This window comes from Mustela nivalis (genome assembly GCF_964662115.1).
Source record: "Mustela nivalis genome assembly, chromosome: 14".
Lineage (NCBI taxonomy): Eukaryota > Metazoa > Chordata > Mammalia > Carnivora > Mustelidae > Mustela > Mustela nivalis.
Genome location: NC_139033.1, coordinates 76,515,580 through 76,535,423, shown reverse-complemented (window position 1 = coordinate 76,535,423; position 19,844 = coordinate 76,515,580). Strand labels below are relative to the sequence as shown.

The 19,844-nt window shown below is 40.2% G+C and overlaps 1 protein-coding gene across 4 annotated transcripts in view; it reads right to left on the bottom strand.

The window, feature by feature from the left end:
- RALBP1 (ralA binding protein 1) overlaps positions 1 to 17,182 on the bottom strand; it is a 58,231-nt gene extending 41,049 nt beyond the window's left edge. The window contains exon 1 of one of the 4 annotated variants that reach the window (XM_082697352.1): positions 16,989 to 17,182. The gene's annotated coding sequence lies outside the window, so the exon portion shown is untranslated. Of the gene's footprint in view, positions 1 to 1,264; positions 1,290 to 16,472; positions 16,758 to 16,988 lie in introns of those variants that run through there. The other 3 variants (XM_082697353.1, XM_082697351.1, XM_082697354.1) reach the window with 3 other exon arrangements.
- Between the last annotated feature and the right edge of the window lie 2,662 nt (positions 17,183 to 19,844).

Sequence of the window (19,844 nt, the reverse complement as noted above, 5' to 3'; positions counted from 1 at the left end):
CAGCCATAAAGGACTTCAATATAATGAAGGGCTGTTATGTACAAAGAACTCTTGAAACTCAGCAATATGAAAACAAACCAATTTAAAAATGGACAAAAGACCAGATTACACCAAAGATGATATATAAATGAAAAACATGAAAAATGCTCCATATCATAACATTAGGGAATTATAAATCGATGAACCTGATAAAACAAATTTAGACTTTTTAAAAATTATTTTTCCTTAGGAATGCCTGAGTGGCTCAGTCAGTTAAATGTCTGCCTTTGATTCAGGTCATGATCTCAGGGTCCTGAAATGGAGCTCCACATCAGGCTCCCTGCTTAGGGAGGAGTTTGCCTCCCTCTGCCCTCTCCCTGTTCATAGCCTGTCTCTCTCTCATATAAATAAAATCTTTTAAAAAATTATTTTTCTTTAAAAAATGTTCTTGTAACTATGTATGGTGATGGATATTGACTAGGCTTCTTATGATCATTTTGCAATGTATACAAATATGGAATCATTACATTGTACACCTGAGATAAATACAATGTTATATGTCACTTATACCTCAACTTAAAAAAAATACCAAAAAAAAAAAAAGAAAAGAAAGAAAGAAAAGAACCATACCTATTAGAACGCCCAAAATCCAAAACACTGACAAAACCAAATGCTGGAGGTGCCTGGGTGGCTCAGTGGGTTAAGTCTCTGCCTTAGGCTCAGGTCATGGTCTCAGGGTCCTGAGCTGGAGCCCCGCATCGAGCTTTCTGCTCAGCGGGGAGCCTGCTTTCCCCTCTCTCTCTGCCTGCCTCTCTGCCTACTTGTAATCTGTCTGTCAAATAAGTAAATAAAGTATTTTTTTTTTTAATGCTGGTAAGGATATGGAGCAAAAGGAATTCTTATTCAGTGCTGGGAGTCTGCTTGGGATTCTCTCCCCTGCCCTTGTCCCTCCCACGCTCCCCTCACCCTCTACCCTCCCACCCCATTTGTGCACACACACACACACACACACACACTCTAGCTTTCTTTCCCTTGCCTTCTCTCTCAAAAAAAAATAAAAATAAAAAAGATGTTTATGGCAGCTAGCTTAAGAGAATTACATTTATTCATAATTGTCAAAACTTAAAAGCAACCAAGATGTCCTTTGGTAAGTTAACAATAAACTGTGGTACATCTAGACAATAGAACTCGGGGCTAAAAATAAATGAGTGAAATCTTAAATGGACAAAGAATTTTAAGTTCCTATTAACTAAGTGAAAGAAGACAACCTAAGAAGGCTACTTACTGTACTGATTCCTATTACACGACATTCTGGAAAAGTTAAAGCTATGGAAACTGCTAAAAGATCAATAGTTGCTGTGGCTGGGGGAGAGAAGGATGCAGAGAAGGAAGAACAGGAATGGCACAAAGGACTTTTAGGGCAGTGAAAACACTGTATGATACCATAATGACAGATACAGGTCATTATATGTTTGTCCAAACCCACAGAATGAACAATACCAAGAGTGAGATTTAATGTAAACTATGGAATGGGTGATTATGATGCGTCAATGTAGGGTCACCAAGCATAACATGCACCACTCTGGTGGGGGGAGGGGGAATGCTGATAACTGGGGAGGCTATCCATGTGTGGGGATAGGGGGTTTATGAGAAATCTTTCTGTATTCTGCTCAATTTTGCTCTGAACCTAAAGCTGCTTTAAAAATAATCCTTTAATTAAAAAAAAGTAACATAAGGAAAACAGGAGAAGGCTAAATTTAATGTCATAATACATCCTTTAATATACACTTAAATGTATATTAATACTGAAATACCAAATAAGAGTATTATTTAAATTTGACAAATACCAAATAAGAATTCTATATATTTATATGTTTATATATTAAATATATTAAAAATAAATATATTAAATATATATGCTCATACATTTTCTTTTTTTAATTTTTTTAATTTACTTATCCATTTGGCAGACAGAGATCACAAGCAGGCAGAGAGCCCGATGTGGGGCTTGATCTCAGGACCCTGAGATCATGACCTGAGCAGAAGACAGAGGCTTTAACCCACTGAGCCACCCAAGCACCCCTCATAATATACATTTTCTTAAAATGCTAAACTTAAATCGGGCTCCTTGCTCAGCAGGGAGCCTGCTTTTCCCTCTGCCTCTGCCTGCCACTCTGTCTGCCTGTGCTCGCTTTCTCCCTCTCTCTCTGATAAATAAATAAAAATCTTTAAAAAAAAAATGCTAAACTTAAGTTGAAGAACTTAGTTGGTATCTGCTGCTTTTCAATTGATTGTTACCATACTAGTAGGATAACAAAATGGACTTCAATGAGTCTTTTCTCCAGTTTTATAGTCCCACTTTTGTTTCCTGTAATTTTCCTAAGAAGAAATTCAAAAGTTCTTGATTCACTATTTCAATTTCAGAAAAAAACTACTTAAAACTATCAACATCTTAAAACTACAGTTATAATTTACAAATCTTCCTTACAAAGTCTTCTTCCCAGTACAGGGAAGGGGAGCTTTCTTTCCTCCTCTTTCCCAGTTCTCTTTATTTTCTTTAGTAGCTTCTTATCCAACTATATTTATCTAAAGGCACCCATCGCTGGAAGGTTGGTCAAAGATTCCTATTTATGAAAAGGTTTGGAAGAAAGTCCTGGGGAGTGGGGCACTGGGAAGAAAGAAAGTCCTGGTCACAGAAAACCACTGTTTCTATAACTGACAAACACACCCCATTTTTAAATAATGGCAATAGTATGCAGCTTTATCCTCAACCTGTCACAAGATCTGCCTCTTGATTTGTAGTGGTTTTGAATTAATTTAACATTCAATTCATAATGAACTGCCACACTTCCTCACAATTCCAAAGTGAGTTTTACTAGTATTTTTGTTTTCAATAACCTTTTTTTTTATTTTTTATTTATTTTTATTTGACAGAGAGAGATCACAAGTAGGCAGAGAGGTAGGCAGAGAGAGAGGAGGAAGCAGGCTCCCTGCTGAGCAGAGAGCCCAATGCGGGGCTCGATCCCAGGACCCCGGGATCATGACCTGAGCTCAATCACCTTTTATGTAAAGCTTCATTTTTAAATATTTGTACAACTTTTCAAGGCAACCATTTTAAGGACTCCTCTCAAATATAAACAGACCCAGTACCTGGCACCCAGCAAGGCTCAAAAAATAAAGATTCCCTCACTCCATGTATTACAGCTGTTTAGAACAGTAGGGTGCTTGCAAGTCTCAGTTGGTTGGGCAGCCAGCTCTTGATTTTGGCTCAGGTCATGATCCCAGGGTCATATGACTGGGCCCTGCATCAGTCTCCTCCATTAGCGGGGAGTCTGCTTGGGATTCTTTCTCTCCCTCTGCCCCTCACCATTACACATTCTCTCTCTAAAATAAAAAAATAAAAATAAAAATAAAAATACCCACACACTAAAAAAATCCAAGAAACTGTTTAGAATAGAATGTGTACATATTTAGGGACACCTGGGTAGCTCAGTCAGCTGGGTGACCAACCCATGATCTCAGCTCTGTTTGTGATCTCAGGTTCATGGAATCAAGCCCTGAGTCAGGCTCCATTTCAGTGCCGAGTCTTTTGAGATTCTCTCTCCTTCTGCCCCTCCTCCTGCTCACGTGTGCACACTCTCTCTTTCAAATAAGTAAGTCTTTTTTAAAAGTATACATACTTCTACATACAGCTTTCTTTGTATGTGTATAAAACATCTCTGCAAGAACATACATGAAACGTTATTTCTTTGGTAGTATCTTTAATGGCTGAGAAAAACACAACTGTATTATTTGTCTCACCCAGGCCCCCTTCTCTCTGTAAGGAAACTGGGAAATACCCTGATAGATAATTTGATAAATAGGAAGCATATGGGCTCTGGAGTCTGAGAGATGATCTGGATTCAAATCGTATGGAACAGAGCTATGCATCTTGACTGAATGCCATCACCTTTTAAGGAACAAATTTCCTTATCTGTACAAAAGAATGTTGACATCTTGCAACCTGTTGCCAAGATTTTTAAAAAATGAAAATTTCTCATATACAGTAGGTACTTAGGAAGCAGTAATATTAGCCAATATTTAGTTGTGCTATTTAACTATAAAAAAGCAAGGGCATAAAGATGTCTGGACAAAACTTGAGATTTGTCTAACCTGTATTTCTCCCCCTTCTAAGACTATGAAAAAGGAAGCTTTTCCTGCCTTTCCCCTTTGATGATCCATTTCAAAACCCTTCAAAAAATCTTAAGTACATTTTTAAAACAAATTCGTTAATACTTTTACTACAATCATTTAAAAGATATTGAGACAGCGAGCATACATATACAAGCAGGAGGCACGGGAAGGGAAAGGGAGACGGTATCTCAAGCAGACTCCCCATTAAACACCAAGTCCAACACAGAACTTGAGCTCATGACCCTAAGATCATGACCTGAGCTGAAAGCAAGAGTCGGACACTTAACTGACTGAGCCATCCACGTGCCCCATCATAAACAAATTTAAAAAGGCAAGAAGAAACTTGGAAAAAAAATACTGGCACTAGACACAGCAAATATTTTTACTGATTTATTTACTTGAGAGACTGCAAAAATTGGGGGAGGGGGGAATATCCAGCAGGCTCCCTGCTGAGCACAGAGCCCAACACAGGGCTCCATTTCACAACCCTGAGATCACCTGAGCTGCAATCAAGAATCAGACACCAAATCAACTAAGCCACCCAGAAGCCCCTAGAACATGACAAATATTTATAGAATTTTCTTAAAAAAGAAAAACAAGGGGTGCCTGGGTGGCTCAGTTGGTTGGACGACTGCCTTCGGCTCAGGTTATGATCCTGGAGTCCCGGGATCGAGTCCCACATCGGGCTCCCAGCTCCATGGGGAGTCTGCTTCTCCCTCTGACCTTCTCCTCGCTCATGTTCTCTCTCACTGTCTCTCTCTCAAATAAATAAATAAAATCTTTAAAAAAAAAAAAAGAAAAACAAAAACAAAAACATGATAGAAAGTATAAACACAAAAGACATAAAAAATACATTTTAAAAATGGAGGTGCCTGGGTGGCTCAGTCAATTAAGCATCCAACTCTTGACCTTTGGCTGAGGTCATGATCTCAGGGTTGTAAGATCAAGTTCATCGTAGGGCTCCATGCTCAGAGAGTCTGCCTGAGATTCTCTCTCACTTTCTCACCCTCCGTCCCTCCCCATTACACACAAACACACACACACACTCTCTCTCTCTCTCTAAGATAAATCTTTTTTAAAAAGCTATTTTAAAAATGAAAGAATAAAAAATTAAAGAGATGCTCTTTCTTTTTATTTTTTTTTTTGAACAGTAAGTTGGGTTGTTTTTTTTTTTAAGATTTTTACTTACTTATTTTGAGAGAGAGACAGACAGAGTGAGAGAGAGCACGAGAGGGGAGGTCAGAGGCTCCCCATTGAGCCGGGAGCCCGATGCGGGACTCGGTCCCAGGACCCTAGGGCCATGACCTGAGCCGAAGGCTGTCACCCAACCAACTGAGCCACCCAGGTGCCCAAGAGATGCTCTTTCTTAATCATAAATTTTCTGAAGATGAACAAATCTAATACCCAATAATGGAAAGGTATGAAGAAACGCATGCCCTCATACACTACTGGTAAAAGTGTAAACTAATACATTTAAAAGGGCAACTTAGCAAAACCTATCAAAAATTAATATTCTTACCTAGCAATTCCACTATCAAACCTTTACCCACAAATACACAAAATAAGCAAAAATGTAATTAGAGGGTAGTTACTATAGTGTTTGTAATAGCCAAAAAACCTTTATTTATACTGCATCTCTTTAAACACCTAAAATCCTTGAAAAATAAGTACTATGAGAACATACTGACCCACTGTATGCTACATGAAATATGAAACTCACTTGAACTATACTAATAAAGGTAGCCTAAAAACAAGTGCAGTATAATAAACAGAGTAATGTTGGCAAAATGCTGGCATAAGAAACAGCAAACACAACTAAAAACTGTCAGAACCAACTTTTCCAGACATGAGAAACTAACCAAAATTTTGTAGGAATCCAGGGTACTTATTCAAGAAAAACAGCTAAATCTTGGTAAGAACATAGAGCTTTGTGGCATTTAACCTGTTCTCGTCGATCTCATCCAATCGCTCCCCGGATCAGTGGTGGCTATGAAAACAACAGCTCACATTCCTGATACTGGTACAGCAAAACAAACCTCACTTACAAACAAACTGAAATCATTTGTTTTGACCAATCTATGGCTCCTTGGAAGACAGGAAAAGTCTTGCTTTAGCTCACCTAATGCTGCTAATTCAGACTTCCCAAAAGCTAAAGCTACTATGGGACACAAAGGATGTTTGTCAAAAACACATACAAGCAAATGTTCTCTGTGCTTGTCGCCTGACCCAAAGAGTAACAGTTGGTGTAAACAAACTGACCAAAAGCCTTGAAAAGAAAGGCTGGGCAATGAGGTATTTTGAGAAATAAGGACCTTAAACAGCTTCAACAGATTCCTGGGAATCTAGGACACAACATGTATGCCCAGGGCTGTGCACATGCTCAGGAATTCTGCCAGCCCTTGGCTGACAGTTTTTTTCTTTTAGTACTGTCTCATCCCACCACCTCCTGGCCTCTATGGTTTCTGCTAAGAAGTTGGAACAGTCAGCTGTTAAATGATACTGAGGATTCCTGGTATATGAAGAGTCACTTCACTCCTGTTTCTTTCAAGATTCTGTCTTTGTTTCTCAAATGTTTGATTAAGATTCTCGATATGGATCTCACTGAGTTTATCCCACCCCATAAGTCCTTCTGGATGACTCTGACCTCTACACAAACAGGAAATTAAGGCTAACCAGAGTTGTAAAGTGGCTGAGTGCTGAAGGAATAAAATATTCCAAGAAAAGCACAACACCCTTCTGAAGATACTGGAAGACATTTTTGGTACCAAATGTTTAAGGAAATACCTGTCCAATCATTAGCTGACACAACACAGATACAAAATTCAAGGGCACACATGACAAAGAATATATACTTCACAAAATTAGTTCAGAAAAGTTCTTAAACAAACTAACGACAGCTACAACAAGGAGCAACATCTCTGGGGAAAGAAGAGCCTAATTTCCATGGCTGCCACATAAGACTCAAAATGTCTAATTTCAACAAAAAATTACATGTATGTAAAGAAACAAGAAGGAATAGCCCAAACACAGAGAAAAAAAGCAGTCACTAGAAACTCTCCCTAAGGGATCCCAGACATTAGACTTACTGGACAATGACTTTAAATCTGTATTAATGTTCAAAAGCAAAAGGAAATTATGTCTAAAGAACTAATGGAGAGTGTAAGAACTCTGTCTCACCAGATGAGGACTATTAATAAAGAGACAGAAATTATTTTTAAAACAATCAAATAGAAATCCTCAAGTTAGAAAGTACAACTAAAATGACAAATTCACTATATAGGCTTAGCAGCAGATTTAAGAAGACAAAACAAAGAACCAGTGATCTTAAAGATAAGTCAACTGAAATATGTCAGCCAGGGGATCAAACAGAAAAACTAAAGAAGAAAATGTAAGAGAGCCTAAGAGATTTGTGGGACACCATCTGGCACACCAAGCATAATGGCAGTCCCAAAAGGAGAAAAAGAGCAAAAATATTTGAAGAAATAGTGGCTAAAAACTTCTCAAACTTAACGAAATATATTAATCTATATACCCAAAAAGTTCACCAAACTCCAAGCAGGAGAAATTCAATGAAATTCCCACTAAGGCATATCTTCATCAAACAGTTCAAAGACAGAGAATCTTGAAAGAAGCAAGAAGGAAGTGAATCATCACATACAAGGAGTCCTCAATATCATTAACAGCTGACTTCTCATCAGAAACCATAAAAGCCAGAAGGCAGTGGGATGACATGATCAAAGTACTGGAAGGAAAAAACACTGTCAACTAAGAATCTTTATCTTGTAAAATTATCCTTCACAACTGAACGAGAAAAACAATACATTCTCAGAAGAAGAAAATGTGAAAGAATTCGTTGCTAATGCATCTACCCCATAAGAAATGCTAAAGTGAATCCTTCATGCTGAAATGAAAGGACACTAGACAGTACCTTGAATCCATATGTAGGAATAAAGAACACTGGTAAAAGTAACTACATAGGAGGGGCAGTTGGGTGGTTCAGTCATTGGGTGTCTGCCTTCAGCTCAGGTCACAATCCCAGGGTCCTGGGATCAAGCCCTGCATTGGGCTCCCTGCTCCTTGGGAGGCCTGCTTCTCCCTCTTCCACTCCGCCTGCTTGTGTTACCTCTCTCCCTGTGTCTCTCTCTGTCAAATAAATAAATAAAATCATTTAAAAAAAAAGGTAATGACCCAGGAAATATATAAAAGACATATCAATTTCAAAACACAGTATAAATATATCTTCCAGGGCGCCTGGGTGGCTCAGCCAGTTAAATGTCTGACTTCAGCTCAAGTCATTATCTCAAGGTCCTGGGATCAAGCTCTGCATAGGGCCCCATACTCAGCAGGGAGTCTGCTTGTCCCTCTCCCTCTGCCCCTGCCCCCACTTGCGCACACATGTACACGCATGCGCTCTCTCTCTCTCTCTCAAATAAATAAAATCTTAAAAAAATTTTTTTAATGTATTTTTTATTTGTATCTCTTTTTCTCCTTTTTGATTTGAATGACAATTGCATAAAGCAACAATTTTAAATCAGATGGGCATACAATGTATAAAGATACAACTTGTGGGGCACCTGGGTGGCTCAGCGGGTTAAGCCTCTGCCTTCAGCTCAGGTCATGATCTCAGAGTCCTGGGATTGAGCCCCACATCGGGCCCTCTGCTCAGCGGGGAGCCTGCTTCCCCCTCTCTCTCTGCCTCTCTGCCTACTTGTGATCTCTGCCTGTCAAATAAATAAACAAAATCTTTAAAAAAAAAAAAAAAGAAAGAAAGAAAAGATACAACTTGTGACAAAAGCACCATAAGGGGGAGTAGAGCTACAAGAGTACAATTTTTTGTTTGTTTGTTTGTTTTTAGGAGTACAGTTTTTATACACCACTGAAACTAAACTGGTATTAATCTGAACCAGACTATTACAAATGAAAATATTAATTGTAATCCCAGGGCAACCACTAAGAAATAACTCAAAATATATAGTAAATAAGATATAAAGATTTAAAATAATACAGTGCAAAGAAATACAGAAGGCACGAAAGGAAGAACTGAAGAATAAAAAAGATATAAAATATACAGAAGACAAACACCAATAGGGCAGAAGTTGCTCCTAATCAGTAATTACATTAAAGGTAAATGAGTTAAATTCCCAAAATTATAAGGCGGATAGTGACGAAACAGATTTTTTTTTTAAGATCCAACTATATGTTGCCTACAAGAGACTCAAGTTCTAAAACACAGTTGAAAGGATGAGGGTGCCTGGGTGACTCAGTTGAGCATCTGCCTTCGGCTCAGGTCATGATCCCAGGGTCCTGGGATTAAACCTTGTTATCAGGCTCCCTGCCCAACACAGAGTTGGCTTGTCTCTCTCCATGTGACCCTCCCCCTGCTCATTCTCTCTTACACATGCACATGCTCTAACTCTCTCTCTCAAATGAATAAATAAAAAATATTTAAAATTTAATTTAATTTAAAGAGAAATGAAAATGATGGAAAAAGATACTTCATGTGAACAGTAACCAAAAGAGAGCTGGGATGACAGACTATACTAATACCAAACAAAATAAATGTTAGGACAAATCTATTACAAGAACCAAGAATATTATAGAAAGATAAAAGGGTAGGTCCTGTCAACAAGATAACAACTATACATGTACAAGCACCTAATAAAATAACCCTAAAAGACATGGAACAAAACAAAACAAAACCTGACTAAATTGAAAGGAAAAACAGTTCAATAATAGTTGAAAACTTCAATATCCCCCTTTCAACAATGGATAAACCAACTAGATAAAATACCAATAAGGAAAGAGAAGACTTGAACAATACTTTGAAGAAACTAGACCTAACAGACACTCCACTCAACAACAGCATAATACATACTCATCTCAAGCATACTTGGAACATTCTTCAAAACAGATCAAATTTAGGCCACAAACAAACCTGAAAAAAGTTTGTAAGGCTGAAAGCACACAAGTATGTTCTCTGACTACAATGAAATGACACTGAAAATCAATAAATACAAAAAAAAAAAAAATTAACAAACATTTAACAGAACATCTGACAAACTAACAACAGACGGCAACTGATAAAGGGAATCAGTGAAAAACCCACATTTAACATTACACTTAATGGTGAAAGACTGGAAGCTTTCCTCCTAAGACCAGGAACAAGACAAAGAGGTTTGTCCTTGCCATTTCTGTTCAACACCGAACTCTAAGTACAAGCGATGGCAATTAATCAATAAATAAAATGCATGCAGGGGAGCCTGAATGGCTCAGTCAATTAAGCACTTGCCTTCAGCTCAGGTCATGATCTCCACGTCCTGGAATCAAGTCCCACATAGGGCTCCCTACTCAACGGGGAGTCTGCTTCTCTCTTTCCCACCACCCCTCCCTGTTCATATGCATACTCTCCCTCTTAAAATCTTCTTTAAAAATAAAATAAAATGCATTCACATCAGAAAGGAAGAAGTATGGGGCATCTGGGTGGCTCAGTGGGTTAAAGCCTCCATCTTTGGCTCAGGTCATGATCTCAGTCAGGGTCCTGGGATGGAGCCCCACATAGGGCTCTCTGCTCAGCAGGGAGCCTGCTTTCCCTCCTCTCTCTTTGCCTGCCTCTCTGCCTACTTGTGATCTCTGTCAAAAAATAAAGAAAATCTTAAAAAAAAAAAAGGCAGGAAGAAGTAAAACTGTCTCTATTCATTCACAGATGACATGATCTTACACAGAAAACCCAATAAAATCTACTAGGAAATTACTGGAGCTAATAAATGAGTTTAACAAAATTACAGGATACAAGATAAAAACAGAAAATAAACTCCATATCCACACACTAGAACAATCTCTTTTGCAGAAATGGAAAAGCTGGTCCTCAGTTTAATATGGAACTGCAAAAGGCTCTAAATAGCCACAAAAAAATAATCAAAAACAACAAAGTTGGAAAAAAGCACACTTCCTGATTTCAAAAGGTACTACAAAACTAGAGTAACCAAAACAATGTAGTACTGCCATTGGTATAAACATTGAGACCTATGGAATCGATTTGAGAGTCTAGAAATAAATCCAAACATCTATGGTCAACTGATATATCAACAAGGGTGTCAAGATTATTCAATGGGGAAAGAATGGTTTCTTCAACAGATGGGAATAAACTATTGAATGTCCACATGCAAGAAAATGGACCTATATCTCAAACCATACACAAAAAATTTTACTCAAAATGAATCAACACCTAAATATTAAAACTAAAACCAAAAACTTTCAGAAGAGAGTACAGTGTTAATTTTCACATCCTTGGATTCGACAATGGATTCTTAGATAGGATGCCAAAATCATGAGTAACAAAAGAAAAAAGTGGATAAACTTGTATTTCATCAAAATTTTAAAACTTTGTATATCAGAGGCTATCATCAAGAAAGTAAAAAGAGAATCTAAAGAATGGAAGAAAGTATTTGCACATCGTATTCTGATAAGGGTCTAGCATCTAGACTATATAAAGGAACTCTTAAAACTCAACAGCAAAAAGACAAACCCAATTTTAACGGGCAAAGAATTTGAATAGATATTTTTCCAAAGAATATAGACAAATGACCAACAAGCACATGAAAAGATGGTCATTATCATCATATCAAACCTACAATGAGATACCAATTCACACACACTAGAATAGCTAAAATTTTAAAAGCCATAAAATAACAAGTGTTGGTAAAGATGAGGAGATATCAGATCCCTTATACTGCATAATGAAATGGTGCAGTTGCTTTGGGAAACAGTTTGGCTGTTCTTCAAAATGTTAATCGTAAGAGTAGCCCTATGATCCAGCAATTCTATTCCTTGGTATACACCTAGGAGCAACATACAGCCACGGAAAAACTTGTACATGAATATTCATATCAGCATTATTCACAAGAGCCACAAAGCAGAAACAGCTCAAATAGTCACCAACTGATCAATGGATAAACAAAGCATGGTGTAACAAGGCAACAGAAGATTATTTGGCAATAAAAACAAATGAAGTTCTGATATATGCTATAATATGGATAAACCCTGAAAACAGTACACTGAGTAAAGGAAGACAGTCACAAATGATCATCTATGTGATTCCATTCATATGAAATGTCCAGAATAGGCAAATACAGAGGCAGATCACTGCTGCTAATGGGTGGGAAGAGAAAGAATGTGACCGATAATGAACAAAAGGTTTCTTTTTTGAGGTAATGAAAATGTTCTAGAGTTTACTGTGGAGATGGTTGCACAAATCTACGAATATACTAAAAACACTGAATTGTACAGTCTAAGAGGGTGAATTTTACATTATACGAATTACATTTCAATTAAACTGTCCTAAGAAAAAAAGCAGGCTCAAGTCTTTGTCATGTTAAAAATCACTCTTAACCCTTTTTATCATCTGCTAACAACTCTTTCCATTATTCCCTTCACAGCTAACATTTGTTTATTCTTGAACTAATCCATATTTACTTTCTTCACTCTCTGATCACCCATCAACTCCTCAATTCAAAGAAACGAGCTCCTTCCTCCCATGATAGCATTAGGTAGAATGTTACAAAACTGCTCTTAGTTATCAGACTGAACAGACTCCTAATAATCCTTGTTTTACTCAAGTCCTCAGAGCTTTGGAGTACAGCTTCCTTTTTCAGAAATTTTCATGTTTTTGTGGAGAGTTGGTTGTGAAGCATAGCTTCCTTTTGAAATGATTCTATTTTGGCTTCTATGACATTTTCTCATGATTTCTCTGCATCTCTAAAAACTTAGGAATTTCCCTTCCCAGGTCTTCTTCCTCAATTTCACTGTAAATGTCCTCCATTGTCTATTTCCAGAACTATTCTCCATGGGTAAACTCTTCCTACATGTTATAATGTAAATCAAAGGTTTCAGCTACCACCTATAATACAGCCTGCTGACTCTCACAGCAAGACCTCTCTCTCTTCGACTCCAGATCCACACACCCAACTCTGCAGCTGCTTTCCACTTGGAAGCTTCATAGACAACTCCCATTCGATACATCCAAAAGCTAACACACTGTCCGTCCCCAAGCTTGTTCCTCTTCCTGTCTCAGTACAGAGTTGATGCTTGAACAACATAGGTTTGAGCTGTGTGGGGCTATTCAGATGTGGTCCTTTTTTGATACAGTACTGTATTGTAATCGTGTTTTTTCTTCCTTATGATTTTCGTAACATTTTCTTTTCTCTAGCTTTATTATAAGAATACATATAAAACACGTAACATGTAAAATATGTGTTAATTGACTTATGTTATCTGTAGGGCTTCCAGTCAACAGTAGGCTATTAGTAGTCAAGTTTGGGGGGAGTCAAAAGTTATACATGGATTTTAGACTGCAAGGGGAGTCAGTACCCCTAACCCCCCTCATTGTTAAAGGGCCAACTGTACTCTACCACTGTCTTATTCAATGACCCAAGTTAAAATCCAACCACACCTGAATCCTATGAATTCTACCTTCTGTCAAACTACTCCTTTGTATCTCCGACTCTACCTTAGTTTAGAGCTACCTTAGTTTAGAGCTACCTTCTACCTTTCTGCACCCTGCCTGATCTTCTTCCTTCCACCCCTTCTGAAATCTGCACTCTACAATACCAGAACAATCTTTCCAAGAGGAAAACTTTATCATGACTCTTTCCTGATTAAAATTCATAAACTCTACTACTTCTATAAGGGGAAAAATTCTAGAAACCTTAGAATGTCAAGCAACTCTCAAAGAACTATCTGTGCAGCCTCGTCTTGCGCTACTTACCACCATAAACCCAGTGCTATAGTTGCAGAGAATGACTTCCGGCTCTTCGAAGTGTTCCATGCTCTTTCTAATCACGTCCAACTTTCCTTCTGCCTTTGGTTCATTTCCCTCATTTTCTTTCCTTTTTTTTTTTTTTAATTTTAAGATTTTATTTATGTATTTGACAGAGACTGAGCAAGAGAGCACAAGCAGGTGGAACGCACTCTTGCGGAGTGGGGTGAGGGAAGGGGCAAAGGGAGAAGCAGGCTCCCTGTTCAGCAGGGAGGCCAATGGGGAACTCGATCCCAGGATCCTAGGATCATGACTAAGCTAAAGGCTTAACCACTGAACCAACTGAGCCACCCAGGTGTCCCGTTCCTTCATTTTCTGCCTTTGTCATGCCTAAACCTTCAAGTTTAACACACAAAGCATAAAATACCTAATGTCACACACAGCAGGGAGTTAAAATGGGCTCAGCTGGCTTAGGTTTCTGTTTTCTTTATCCTGTCTCAGTGACTTGTACTGGCTTACAAGATAAAAGTTGAAACTACTTTAACTGTGTTTAAGACTATTCATGGAAAAAAAAAAAAAAAAAGAATATTCCTAATTTGGCCCCTGCCTACTAGCTACACCTCCAGATTGTAAAATTCATTATGGAACCTCAGACTCCCGTGCTTCTGCTCACACCCTTCCTTCTACCTAAATGGCTATCCTTGCTGTAGTCTTCCTCTCCACATACTTTTTCCTTTCCACTGCCAACTTCCTCAATCTCTCCTTCTCTCCCCATAAGAAACTGATCACTATCTCCTTTGTACACCCTCTGCCCCCACACCTTCTCCAAAGTAATCTTAAAAACATATTGTACTTGAGAACAGTTCAAGTAAAAGATAAAGCCTTATCACCAGAAAGCAGGGGCACTGCCTTATCCATCTGCAAGTCCTCTTCAGCCGATATAGTACCTGCTACATAGTAACTCCTCTATACTAAATGACCCACGTTCTTCCTTATTCCTTCCAAACATGCTAACTTAAGTTTCTATCAGGAATTTTCTTTCAAAAAAGAAAGAACATACTTTTGGGTTACATTCGAACCTAATGTCCCCTTTCTGAGCAAACAGCTGTGCAAATACAAGTGTACAAATTAAAGTTAATATTCATTCTCTGATAACACTTCTGGTTTTCTAAATTAGATCTACAATGAGAGATACTATTTGAAGAGAAAGAAAATTAAGTTATGTCATACTGCTTCAAGATACTTTGTTCAAAGAATTACTTCCCAGTGGTTACTGTTAAACTAAGTCTATCCCACTTAAATCTATAGGGTCACTCTGAAAAGTGAGAACCACTCTAACTTCCTTCCTACCTCTCCTACTGCCAGGAGTTTACAGCAATTACTCATTTCCAGAAAGACACTCAGAAAGGAACTACCAAATCACCAAGACAACTAGGAAGGCGTCAAGTGAGGTTACTTTTCTTATTCACAGACCCATTTTTTTTTTTTCATTTAGAAGTGCTGCCTCCATAACCACCAAACCAAAAGTGAGCTTGCTCCTTATCCCCACTTAAATACTTTATGAATAACCGCCAAGTATGATGGAATGCTACCGAAAGTGCTGCAGCATGTGAACATGCCCACTCCACTCTACAAAATACCCACTGAAAGCTCTTCTAATGAGGCGAGATGGTGTGTGAACTCCACGTCCAAACGACTCTATTTCTCCTACAACGCACATTCCAAGTATCTCGAGTTAACATTTTAATTATTTTCAAGAACTCTACTAGGCCTTAGAGGAAACAAGCTGCTTGGTCAAGAGGGAGGCTCTGAAGTAAAGAATCCCCAAACTGGAAACACCGAAATTATTCCAGGTTAAGACTGGGGTGTGGAATATTTTGTAAAACCTGTTTCATTCTCATAACGAGAAATTTTTAAAAAGGGAGGGGGGGGAGGTGACCTCAATAAGAGCATGTGATCACAAACATACTTGGAAATGAGTTGTAAAAAGAATTCTCAACTCCAGATCTGTCCGTGCATTCGCACTGAAACCTGAACGGAAGACCGCAGCACCCAAAGGAGCCCCTACTGCTTCCGTGCCAGCGGTGGGAAACATCAAGAGCCTTTTCCTAGTCCGCTGGGCAAGTCCTGGAGACGGGTCAGTATTCCGGGTGCGATTTAAAAAATAGTGATTATATAAAAGACAGTCCTCTCTCCCCCGTTCCGGTGCCCAAGAGCTGCCCTAAGGCCTGGAGACTCAGGTGGGGAGGGGCCCGGTTCCCGACTCTCCTCCTCCGGACCCCGAGGGCACCAAATCACAAATGCGGATGCCACGAGGGAGGCCCGGCCGGCAAGTGGGAGGAACGGCCGGCAACAGGGCGAGAACTGGGGAGAAGCCTGCCCGGGATGAACCCGCACTCGGGGCAGCCACGCCCCCCACCCCCAACTCCAGCTCCGCGCGCGGCGAGCGCCCAGCCCCGCATGCTGCCTGACAGACGCCGCCTGCGAGATGGGTGCGGAGAGGGCTTCCCGGGCACGCGAGGGGCACCGCCACGACCCCTGCACGCCACCGCTGCCCGCCACTGACCTGTGCCCGCCGCCGCGCGACAGCCCGCCCCCGCCTCAGCCGCCGCCTCCTCGCGCTCACGGTGCCGCCGCAGCCACCGTAGGCGCCTCCTGCGCTGCGCCCCTAGCCGGCCTCGGGCGCCCCATTCCCACCCCGCCCCAGCCTCCGCCTGTTTACAATGATTGGGACAGAAGCGACGAGCCGGCCCAACGCGCACGCGCATTCCCTCCTCCCGCCGCTGCCGGCTTCCTGGGTCCTCCTCTCTGCGCTGACGGCTTAAGCCGTCAAGGGCAAACGCCCTGTGCCCTCGCGCGCAGCATGCTGGGAGGGGTAGTTCTCGGACCCCAGCGCCCCGCTTACGTGAGGACCCTTCGTCGAGGAAGGACACTACAACACCCAGGAAGGACCGCGATCCCTTCGGCCCAGAGGCTCGCTGAGGAGACTGAGGGAGCGCGCGAGAGAAAGCACCGCGGTAGTGCTCAGCGGGCGCCTGCGCAGTTCCCAGTCTTGGGGGACTGGGTGGGATGTAACACCTACCCGGTATCAGAGGATCAGTGAAGACGGCTTGAGGGCGTCGCCTGCGCTGGTCTTGAGAGAGCAAAGAGCTTTCCACTCCACGTTCTGGCCGGCTGCTCCTCAGCTCCCGAAGTGCAGAGCTTTTGTGCTAGCAGGCTTCGGTCTTCCTAACCAGTTAAACCAGCCTAGGAGGCCGGCCTAGCCGGCCGCTGGGTGGGGCATCTTCCCGGCCTTGGACTGGGTGGGGAATCTGGCTTGGGGTGGGGACTCTTAGTGTGGGCTTTCCTTAAAGGAAGCGCTTTGAGCCTCTGAGGGGAAACATGCACAGAACTCTGTGTCGGGACCCCGCTGAGAATTCCTAAACTGGGTATTGACAAGGGCCAGCCCCCGGTTCGAGCTGGCCTGCTGGGCTGTCTTCCCCCGCCCTCTCTGGTTCAACACTTGCAAAGGTAACACCTGAATTAAAACAGCCTACCCACACGTGTAGGTTGCAAAGAGAAATAACTGAATCGTGGAAAAGGCTGAAAATAACTACATTTCCCCCCAGGAATCCTAAGCAAAACTTGAAGAATTATTCTGCTAATGCATGCCTGGAAATCGGGTCTTTTGAAGCGTTCTTGTTTTATAAAAGTTGGCTGATTATTAGGGGAAAGAGACGATTTGAGATAAACGCCGTTCCCAATCATTTCCATTCCTACGTGCAATCCTCTTTTTAGAACTTCATTGAATAATGTCGATTAACCTACTAATCTGTCCTGCCGCTCTACCTCGCAGAGAAGCTGACAGATCGGACAGTAGGGCTCTCCCTTGTACACCCCGATTTCTACTCAGCCCCCTCAGCCTGACTTTGAAGAGCTTCCTGCAATTAGATACCAGCATGGTCTGTGCAAGCCCTTGTTTTCTCACTGTTTGAGGAGCTTTCTTTTTGCCCCTCTGGCAAAAGAAGTGTCCTCTAACCACTGAGATGGGCATGTCACAATGCCAATTAATAATACACTTTACTTCCAGCAACACTAGACGTGCCAAGGAATAGGCACTGAGCTGAGTGGGGCATTATTGAGCCATTGGCTCAATTACTGGACTCAATTATTGAATCCAATCGCTGTATGGACACAGAAAAGAGAGCAGGAAAAAAGCTTTTTACTGAGGTAACTGCTGATGGCCATGTTCTTCACAACATAGTCTTTTCTGCAGTACCAATAAATGAGGCCAAAACCGGAGGGGAGGGTGGGGTGGGAAGGAAGAGAAAGCAAGAGCTGACAGCATGAAGACTCTGGTTTCAGTTTCAGACACTAAGGTTTGTATAGCTCTTGTATAGTGCTTTGAATACTTAAATTACCAATTATTAGCATGTTCAATATTAGCTTTAAAAAGGAAGGAAATTCTAATACATGTAAAACAAAAATCATAAGAACTCAAAGGACAAATGGATGATTCACCTGTGGTTGGAGGTTTCAGATTCCTGTCTCAGCAATGAACAAGAGAATGTCAAGATGGATACAGAAGACCCATATTACAGTATCAACTTGAAATATTTGACATATGCAGAAAACTTCAACAATAGCAGAATACACATTCTTTTCAAACAAATGAAACATTGTCCAGAACAGATCATATGGTAAGCCACAAAACAAATCTCTATACATTTTAAAGGACTGAAAACATACAAGATACATTCTCTTTGTATAGTGGAATTAAATTGGCAAAAATAAAAATCTAGAAACCCCCAAATATCTGGAAATGAACACATTTCTAAATAACCCATGGGCCAAAGAAGAAATTACAAGGGAAATTAGAAAACATCTAGGGGCACCTGGGTGGCTCAGTCATTAAGGATCTGCCTTCCACTCAAGTCATGATCCCAGGGTCCTGCAATGGAGCCTTTTGTCAGGCTCCCTGCTCCATGGGAAACCTGCTTCTCTCTTTCTCCTATGTCAAATAAATAAAATCTTTTAAAAAAGAAAACATCTGGAACTGAGTGGAAACAAAAATATATCAAATTTAAGGGAAGCAGGAAAAACTGTACGTAGAGGGCAATTAATAGCAGTAAGTGCTTATATTAAAAGGAAGACAATAATTTAAGCTTCTATCTCAAGAAGGTAGCAAAAGAGAAATGAATCAAACCTAAATTAAGTAGAAATAAAGAAATAGGATAAAAATAGGAATGAATGAATCAAAAGCAAAAGGAAATAGAGAAAAGGACCCAAGAGCTGGCTCTTTGAAAAGATCAAACTGATAAACCTTTAGCTGGACTAAGAAAAAAAGGATATAAATTACCAAAATGAGAAATGAAGAGGGACAACACTATAAACAAAAATGACATTTTGACTATAGACAAAAATGACATTTTAACTATAGGCAAAAATGGGGGTACCTGGGTGGCTCAGTGGGTTAAAGCCTCTGCCTTCGGCTGAGGTCATGGTCCCGGGGTCCTGGGATGGAGCCCTGCAGCCCCTTATCGGGCGCTCTGCTCAGCGGGGAGCTTGCTTTCTCCTCTCTCTGGCTGCCTCTCTGCCTACTTGTGATCTCTGTCAAATAAATAAAATCTTTGAGAAAAAAATGAAAAGTATTATAAGGGAATATTATGAACATCATAATTCTGATAATTTTCAAAATAGCTGAAAATGGAGGCATTCCTGGAAATAACAAATCACCAAAACTAACTAAAGCAAAAACTAAAAAATCTGAATAGCCATATCAGTAAATACAAATATTCCCACAAGGAAAAACCCAGGTCAAATGTCTTCACTGGTGGAATTCTAGCAAATATTTTAAGGGAAAAAAACAAAAACAAAAACAAATCTATTAATCCTCTTTTAGACAATAGATGAGAAAGGAACACTCTTCAATTAATTTTATGAAGCCACCATCACCCTG